Below are 10295 nucleotides of genomic sequence, written 5' to 3'. Positions count from 1 at the left end.
CCCTTTCTTCCTCTGGGATAAAAATCAGGCATAGATCTGGCCTCTTGATATAATCACAGATATCTTGTAGGCTTTGTTATTCTTTCTGAGTTCTTTTTCTATGTTTTTTACAGATCAGGTTAATTACATGTTCTGGTCTTCAAATTCTGAAAGTCTTCCTTTGGCAAGATTTATTTGGCTTTCCATGCTTGACAACTTGTTATTTATTCCCTGCATGAATTTTTTTATTGCCAAAATCTCTGTTACAAGTTATTTCAGTGTTGTATCTTGTCTTTCTTGAGTCTTATTCACTCTTCCATTCATTCCTTAATGCCTGTTGTATTCTGGGGCCACTCGTTTGTGACTTCCATTGTTTGTGCTCAAGGTTTGATTTTTCAGGAGTTTTCTCTTTATTACACTTGAAATTACACATGGTCTTCCTTTGGTTATTCTTCATTTGTGACAGATCTCTTGCTTTTCTCTTTAGTTCTGTTATTCAGTGTCAGTTGGAGAGACTTTCCCTTCTGATATTTGCTCAGTCCTCTATTCTTCCTTGATCTGGGCTCTGGATTTGTTTTATTTTGGAATAGAACTGGGGGTGGGAAACTTTGCTGTCTCTTGTCATTTTGAAAATCAAATAAGGTAGGGAATGGGAAGTTAGGATTCAGAAACTACTTGCAAATTACAATGTTTTCTAATTGTGGTATGTGTTCCCTGAGACCCACTCCCCACCACCACTCTAAATGATGATGCAATGGGTACATGTGTGTACCCCCTGAGTCCAAGATACAGTGACAATGAGGAGCACAGAGAAAAATAGAATGAAATAAGATGGACAAGAATTTAAAAAAAAAAAAAGAAAATACACAGAACAATGAAAGCAGAAACTAAAGCAAAAACAATTGAGCAAACACACACACACACACACACACACACACACACACACACACACGCGACATACACCCACACCCCAAAACAAGCTGGAATAACAACAAAGTGAAATAAAACAAACAGCAACAAAAAAAAACCAGGAAAACTAAACACACACACACACACACACACACACACAAAAGCCTAGCACAAAATCTATGGAGAAGAAAAAGAGAAAGATCAGAAAGAAAAGAAAAGTAATTCAGATTAAACCCTAACACATATATCAACACACAACTTAAACTAAAAAAAAATTTAAAAAGAGAATAACAAGCGACCAAAAACAACCAACAACAACAACAACAAAAACAACTGAAAGAGGAACACAATCACTCACACACATAAATGGAAAACAAAATACAGAAGATAAAAGAAAAAGAAAAAGAAAAAAGAAAAAAAGGGAGGGATACAGATCAAACCTTCACATACACATTCATTCACAAAGGGAAAATATTTTAGAAACAGATGAACTAACCAGCAAACAAGAAAAAATTTTAAAAAGTTAAAAACCAATTTAAAAAAGAACAAAAATCCTGCCCTCTGTGGCAGGCTCTATAATTGTTCCTCTCGTCTGCTCTTCTATCTCCTTCAGAGCTTCCACCTCTTTCACTCTCTCCCCATTGTCCAGGGCAGGGAAGGAGGAGGGACAATAGGGGTGAGTGGGGCTGCATTCCTCCCCTTCCACTCTTGTATGGTCAGAGAGATTCCCCTCTGGTGGGGAGGTGTGGGATTGTCTCTCCCCCAGGTATGTACTTGCTACTTGTGGGAGTGCCCTAGCCAGGCCTATCCTGGAACAGAGTTCTTCTATTGTAATTGACTTCCAGCTGGGTTTGTTCCTCTCAGTCATGCTCCAGCTGTGTGGGTTTGATGTTCAGAGTATTACTGGGGAGGAAGGAGATTACATCAGTCCTGGACTCACCACGGATCTCTTTGGAGTTCTTCATTGTCTTTTTTGGCCCACACCCTTTGTCCCATGGCTGAATCAGGGTAGGGGTGGGATGCCTCAGATTCAGCACTGGACAGTTCCCTCTGAAGTTTGGGCTTTCAGTATATTACCTCTGGTTCACAATCGACCCCTGAGTATTTGATCTGCCAGTCACAGAGATCAGGTCTGTTGCTCCGTGTTAAGCAAGGAGCAATTTCCTGTCCTGTTTTCAAGATCTTGGGAGAGGTGACTCTTTCTTCTTCTCTGGTGGGACTCTGCTTCTGAGCTCCTTCTGCAGTCCTTGCTGCCAGTGTCTGGCCAGGCTCTGAAGTGGTGAGGCAAAACCTGGAGATGGCAGTCTCTCCTGCTGCAGTGGTGAGGCAGAGCCTGAAGTTGGTAGTCACTCCCTGCTGCTTCTTTGCAGGAAAATTTTTGTCAATTAAAAAAAAAATGGTGCTCAGCTTCTGTGACCTAGGAAGTGTTAGGAAACAAGCAGAGAAACTGCAGCACTAGCTGCTTCACCAGGAGGACCCTGGCCACTTGCTCACAAGCCTCCACTTAGTCTCTCCCAGCATTTTCTTCCCAAGAAGCATTTTGTTGACTTAAAAAAAATAGTGCTCAGCTTCTACATCCCAGGAATCACTAGGGTCCAAGCCAAGCAGCTGCAGCGCCAGCCACCGCAGCAGAAGAGCCTTGGTGACTAGCTCCCTAGCCCTCACTCAGTCAGCCACTCACACACTCACTTACTCACCAGCATATACACAAAATTTTTCATACACTCGCTCACTCACACTGGGACTCGTATAGATCCACTGGCTCAGCTGCCATCTTCCCCCCATGATCTCTTTTGCTATGTAAGTTAACACATTCATATGTTCTGGGGATTAAGATGTGAACATTTTTTGAAGATTATTATTCTGCATGCCACAATGGTCAACATTATTAGTTATCAGAAAAATATAAATTAAAACTAAAATGAGATGAAACTATGCAGTCATTAGGACAGCTAAAATTTAAAAATGCTAGATAATACCCTATGTTGCCAAGGAAGCATATCAACTGGGCCTCATAATAATGCTGGTGGACATATAAAATAATGCAACTATTTTGGAGAATGATTTAATGACGTTTTAGTTTAAACATGAACTTACTTATGATCCAGCAATTTCATTCTTGAGTACTTATTGAAGATATATTAAATATATGTCCTCTCCTCAAATGAACTTGTTCACAAATGTTAACAGTAGATTTATTTATGAATAAAAGTACAGACTACCCAAACATTCATCAATAAGAGAATAGAGAAACAAATTGTGGATATTCACAAAAATTAACATTACACCATAGTAAAAATTAATAAACTTTGGATAACACACAGCAACATCTATAATGCTCAGGGTCACTATTATGGACCAAGCACAAAAGGGAATCTGCTGTAGAATTTTATTTCTATGAAACTCTAGGATAGATGACTCTAGTCTAGTGACTTAAAAAAAGAGAAAGATCGTATCACTTACTTTCTGGGATAGGGAGCACATATCCTGGTAATAATTTTATGGGAAACTTTTGGGATGATTAAAAAAAGTATAATTTGATCATGAGAATACATTATATGGTCGTACACATATGTCACAATCATTGAACTATAAATTAAATATGGCAATTTATTATATAATATATTATACAGTTCATTTTTATAAAATGAAAGAGAAACTAAAGGCATTTGAGACAGATGAAATGTAAAACAATGTATCTCTAGCTGATCTGCCCTATAGGAAATGCTAAAAAAAGTTTTTCAGGCTAAAGATACCAGAAGGGAACAGATGGAATTCCAGATCATCAGGAAGAAATCTGGAAAGATTACCTATTTAGATAAATGCAAAATACTTTAAAAATAGTATCTGTATCTATATCTACCTAAATATCAGTAATATGTTGCTATGCGTCAAACTACTTCTATACTACAAAACCAGCAGGAGAATCTTTCCACTCAGCTAAGACAGTCTTATACAACATAATCATGACAGTGACTACCACATCACCTTTGCTATATTCTATTGGCTAGATGCAAGCCAGAGGTTTTGCCACACTTCATGGGAGGGGATTATAAAGGGCATGAATCACTGGATGGGTACAGTCTCCTTAGGATATGCTCACTAAAGTTCACCCTCTGGTTCCCAATGTTCTATGTCTCTCTCACATTTAAAATATATTCACTCCATTTCAATATCACCAAAAGTCTCATACCATTGCAGGATCAGATCAAATTTCAAAATATCATCATCTAAATTAGGGCCAGGTACAGGTGAGGCTCATAGATTTAACTCATTTTTCCTCTGAAGCAAAATGCCTCTCTACCTTGTGGACTTGGAAAAGTAAAGAGACAAAATATCTGCCTGCAATACACCTGTGATGTTTAATTTTGTGTATTGATTTGACTGGCCCATGGGGTGCTCAGGTATTTGACTAAAAATTATGTGTGAGTGTGATTGTGAGAGTGTTTCTGGATGATATCAACATTTGAATCAGTAGACTGAGTAAAGCAGATTGCCCTCCCAGTGTTAATGAGCCCCATCTGATTGACTGAAGTCCTGAATAGAATAAAAAGCTGAGTAAAAAAGAAAATTATTTATCTCTGCCTGATTGTCTTCATGCTAGGACACAGGTCTTCTTTTACCTTCGAACTTGAACTCAGACTAGAACTTACATCATCAGTTCTCTTGGCTCTTAGGCCTTTGAGCTCAGACTGGCGCTGTACCATCAACTCTCCTGGATCTCCAGTTTGTGCCAGCTGCATACCTTGGACTTCTCAGCATTTATAATCATGTGAGATAGCCAAAACTAATATAACACCCGACATACAATGGTAGGACAGGTACAAAATAATGGCTATAGACATCCCAGTTCTAATGAGGGAGGAAATGGAAGGTGAAAATGAGTCACTGGCTTATAGAAGTTATAAAATCCAGACAGGCAAACTCTAGTTAGAGTTCCTTGATCAGGTTTCAAATAGCAAGAATAATCCCTTGTGGTTCTTAGCACGCTGGGTTTTTTGTTTCTGTCATCTGAATCATTCTTCCTTTTTCATGAAATGTGTTTGCCATTCAGTCTGCTTCTTGCTAGTAGAGTTTTAGATGTCCAAGAGACACCTTTTATTTGCAGTACTCTGCCTTTTTTTTAGTCCAAGTTGGCAGTGTTTCCGCTAAAACAAAAAACAAAACTCAAGTATCTTGCGAACCTTTCATGTATTTCATAAAGATCCATTCCATTGGATAAAAAACAAATCCACTGATCTTTTCAAGATTATTCATTATCTAATTCTGGGTCCTGGTAAATTGGATGAGGAATAATGCCCTCAAACTTCCAGGTGGTCCTCTGATTTGGTTGTGAGGGCTATGAGGCACACCCTTAATCTCTTCAAAGATTCTTTTTGTTACTGATACTCTGATGTTTTTATCTTTCTGGGGTTTCAGGAAAGAGTTGTAGAGTCCTCAGACTTTTCTCTAGATCACACCTTTTGAAAATTGAATCTCTTAATTTAGTGTCTTTTGCCACTTTGGTAGGAAAAGAATTTCCAAAATTGTCAATTATTACTTCCTTTTTATATAACACGTCTTCTCCCAATTAATTCTTTTTCTCTCACACATTACCATTAGCAACAAGAAAAATCATGTTTGAAAATCCCCTCACCTAAATATCTAAATTTATCACTTAAATTTTATTACAACATAACTGCAACTATAAAACAATGATCCTTCTTTCTCAAGTTTCATTAACACGTTTCTCCCTACTTTTTGAGCCTATAAAAAATAGCATCCTTTAAATCCAAATTACTAATGGTCAAGGGTAATTTAAGCTTTCTATATAGTGCCCCATTGCACTGTTCAAAGATGTATCCGTATTTTTACATACAGCAGCATCCCACTAAGGATTCCAAAATCTGTATTAGCTATCATTGCTACCTAAATTCTTTACTAACTAGAAAAATAAAAGTGGTAGATTATATGTACATATACATTTATTTATTACAGATAATATTTATGCCATTGTGGAAATTGACTAGGCAAGTCCGAAGTCTATTGACCAGGCAGTCAAGCAGGAAAGATCACACTGAGGATAGAAATGTACCTAGATGTGGACTGAAACATTTTGTTCTAAATTTTCCTTTTTGACACAGGTGGCAGTCAAAAAGGAAAATTTAGGGGGAGGAAGAAAATTGCAGGCTCAGTGTCTAAAATTTCTCACATACAGGAGGTCTACGGCCACTTTTAAAAGATTTCAAACTGATGAAGTCGGCTCCATCCAGGAAAATCTCTCTTTTGATAAATTTAAAGTCAACAGGTTAGAGATATCAATTGCATCTGAAGAATATCCCTTCATAATAACATCTAGATTAATGTTTAATAGAGGAGCTAGAAGAAATGTGCATATTAAGAAATGACAATTGCCTATCTTCAATTTTTCAAATCTCACAAAATAATATCCTTTGTCATCTTCACCAAACAAGATCAAACTAGAATGATAATTATTGGAACTATAATTCAGCTTAACCATCAAAGGTCCTTATTACTTGGCCTCTGAAAATGTGCCATTTCTCTTGCTTCAATTCATTGGTCAAGTAAGTTGCAGGACCAGACCATGTTGAAACAGAGGTATAGAAGACTTCATTTCATGATAAAAGTTGTCAAAATGTATCACAGTCTTAAAAATGACATTTTAAATTTGTCATATTCTACCTTTGGATTATAAAATATTTATATCCCACCACATCTGAAGTATATTTACCACTTCAAAACTCTCCTTTGTCAAATACACACTGTATTATTCTATTTATGTGAAGTATGGTAATTGTTAAGACTAATCTATGGTAATACTTCTTGGGGCGACTTAACTGGAAAGACATGTAACAAAACTTTCTGAGGCATGAAAATGTTCTACCTTGGGAACCTTTGGAAGGGGTTGCACAGGTCTATACAAATGTCAAAACTTGTCTGAATAGAAAATTAAAATTTATACATTTGTCTCATGCAAATTTTATACAAATAAAATAACAATAAATACAATCATTTAAAAATACCAAACCCAAAAGATCTATTAAAAAGTTGACAAAATACAGTGAAATGAAAAATAGGTTGTAAGATATAAAATGAGGTAAAAATAGTCAAAAAATTGAAATATATGAGAGGATAATGCATGTGGAAGACAAAATGAAAAGGTTTAAAATATATCTAGTCAGAGTCTCAAAAAAAAAAAAAACTGAGGGAATGAATACAAGCTAACATATGAAGATACTACAGCTGAGAATGTTTCAGAAATTATAAAATAGATGAAGAACTCAAGCTCCAAAAGAGCAAAGAGGTTTTTTTCCTGTTTGTTTATTAACATATTTCAAGCATGTAGAACTCTGGCATAAATTAGATACATAATGTTTATTAATAAATGTTTGTTGAATAAATGGCTCAATCCTCAGAATGAAAAGAAAAAAATAGATACAGAAAAAAACTAATTTTTTTTCTAAAATAATTGCAGAGAAGCTATAGAAGTATAAAGATAAGATGTTAAAAGCAGTCACAATGAAAAGATGTCAACTAAAATGAAACACAATTATATCATATGTTTTAAAGAATCTGAAAAAAGATTTCAAAACTATTATGAAAAAGAGAGACTAGCTTGTAGAATCTTTCTAGTCAACATTTTCTAAAATAATGTATCTAGTTTTTTTAACACTAAAACTTTTTTAGCATTTAAAATATGTGTTTCTATATAATATTTTTAGCCAATGCATAGATAGGAAAACTTGCATTAATGTGCCTGCATACAATATTTTTAACAGAATGACACACACAGAAAATTTCAAATTCCATTCTAAAGACACCTGGTGGAATGCTAGAGGATATTTTTATCACTGAAACGGACAATGTTTAGCAACGGTTGCTGAAAACTATATTAATTGTTTGAAAAAAGAGGAATGATGTCTAAAACATTTTACATCCTAAAAAATAGACTTTTACCCATAAATAGATATTTTATTATATTGAATTTGGTTTTGAATTGATTTTTGTAATTAATTGAAAAACTTCTGATTTAAAGAATGACTTTTATTCAACATTTTCATGCAGAACATCTGATATGAAGGAACAAATTACTGACATTAAGGGATGCTTATTTTACAAACTAAATCAAAGACATAAACAGAGGGTAAAGCAATAGACCACAGATTTAAATGTGATTTTTAAAAGTGTGATCGATTTTACTATTAATCAAATAAATGTATATTAAGACTACAAAGTGATATCATTTTACGTTCACTAATTTAGCAAAAAATAATGATAGCAAGGATGTGTATCCATGACACCTTCCAGATTATATATTGTTGGTAAGAGTTTAAATGAGCCAATTTATTTTGGCAAATAGTCGGTCACTATCTTCTGAAGTTGGACATTAGCAATATTCTGACTCAGCAATTCCATTATAAAGTATTTATAACATAAAATGTTGCCCTAGTAGATATTACTTAGACATTACTAGAATACGATGTGTACAGAACAAATTTTGAAATAGCAAAATTATTCACCCTAAGGAATATTATCCAACTGTCACAATTAAGGAAGTACATCTTACAACAATGATAAATTGTAGAGATATAATTTTGAATTTAAAAAGCAAAACACAGACAATAACTTCTATCATTGTACCCTTTTTATAACAAGAAAACAAGCACAAGTGAATGATGTCAGAAAGATAGCGAACTAGAAGGGTTCAGATGCTCACTGCACCATGGAAACACAAAGTACACAACAACATATAAGCCAAAGTAACTTTATGGAAATGCTAGAAACCAATTAAATTGCTGCAGCAACGAAGCAAGCACTCAAACAAAAAACAAACAAAACAAAACCAATAACAACAACAAAAAACCATTCAAAATGACAGCACTTTTTTTGCATACTTGTTTGCCCATGACCCCCCTTTCTTCTAGTGTGATTTTGCATACTTAGGAAAAATCTCCCCAATTCTTGGTTTCTCTCAGAAGAAGGTAAACATTGGAACTTGCTTGCAACAACTTGGTTTGTCTTGGAGTTGCTCAGGGTAATGGTTTCTGTCTTACCTTGACTGGAGCACTGATAGCAACAGTGAAATAGCTTGAATATCAGGTTGGAGGGTATTGAAAGCAGTGGTGGGCACCATGGTGTGTAAAAGTCTCAGAGAAACTAAAGACTTGTGAATGACTGTAGCTTTTTGGTCTGCATATATAGAATAAATCAATAAACAAAACAAAACAAAAACAATCAGCAAACTTCCAGTAAAAAAAAAAAGCCTAAAACCAGATGACTTACTTGGTGGAGTGGTACCACTTACTATTACCCCCAGCAACTCACTAGCAACACTTGTGCTTTTTGTTTCCATGACTTTATTCTCTTCTGGCCTAGAATTTCTTGGGTCCAGAGGGAGAAATGTTTCTACCAGGAGACAAAACAACAATTCCATTGAACTGGAAGGTAAAACTTGCTCAGAAACTTCAGGCTCTTAATTCCTCTGAATCAACAGGCAAAGCAGATAATTATTATGCTAGCTGAGTCATTGATCTTGATTACCAAGTGCAAATAGGACTACTACTCAATAATGGAGGTGAGAAAGATGATGCCTGGAGTATAAGAGATCTCTTAGGGTGTCTCTTAGTATTACCATGTCCTGTGATTAAGTTAAATGGAAAACTACAACAATCCAACTTAGGCAGGATTACTAATGACCCAGATCTTTCAGAAATAAAGGTTTGGGTCTCCCCACCAGGCAAAGGTCCATGATTAGCTGAGGTACTTGCTGAAGTCTAAGGAAATACAGAATGGGTAATAGAAGAAGGTACTTATAAATATTAGCTACAGTTATTTGACTAGTAACAAAAATGAGGACTGTCCTTCTCATGAATGCTTTCTTCTTATTTTGTTATGAAATGTTTCTGTGTATATATAAATGCTAAGCACATATCTTTGTTTTCTTCTCTGTCTTATTCCCTTATCATGCAACATAGCATGTATTAAATTTTTATTAGTATTTAAGCATCACTAATTTATATCAAAATATTTAAGTTATGAGAATAATAATTATATTTATAATTATAACTTATAATAACTAAGTTAGGAGAAAAGTAAACTCACTTAGTGACTTTATCTCCTTTACTGGGGATAGGATTAGTGTGTTTTGGGTTATACACAGGACATTGCATCATGTTAAGTGGGATTATGATCTTCTTATTTTCTTTTTTTGGAGATTAAATATGATAAGAGGTGGACTTGTGATGGTTAACGTTTTGTTAACTTGACTGGGCTAAGGGAAGACTAGATAGCTGGCAAACAATTTTTCTTTCTTTCTCTCTCTCTTTTTTTTTTTTGAGTTGGAGTCACACTTTGTCGCCCAGGCTGGAGTGCAGTGGCGGCTCCCGGCCACTGCAGCCTCAACCTGC

The sequence above is a fragment of the Carlito syrichta genome, unplaced genomic scaffold (genome assembly GCF_000164805.1).
Source record: "Carlito syrichta isolate Samal-C Ts95f unplaced genomic scaffold, Tarsius_syrichta-2.0.1 Scaffold244212, whole genome shotgun sequence".
Classification (NCBI taxonomy): Eukaryota; Metazoa; Chordata; class Mammalia; order Primates; family Tarsiidae; genus Carlito; species Carlito syrichta.
The sequence above is the reverse complement of the archived record's forward strand: the minus strand, read 5'-3'. Positions refer to the sequence as shown.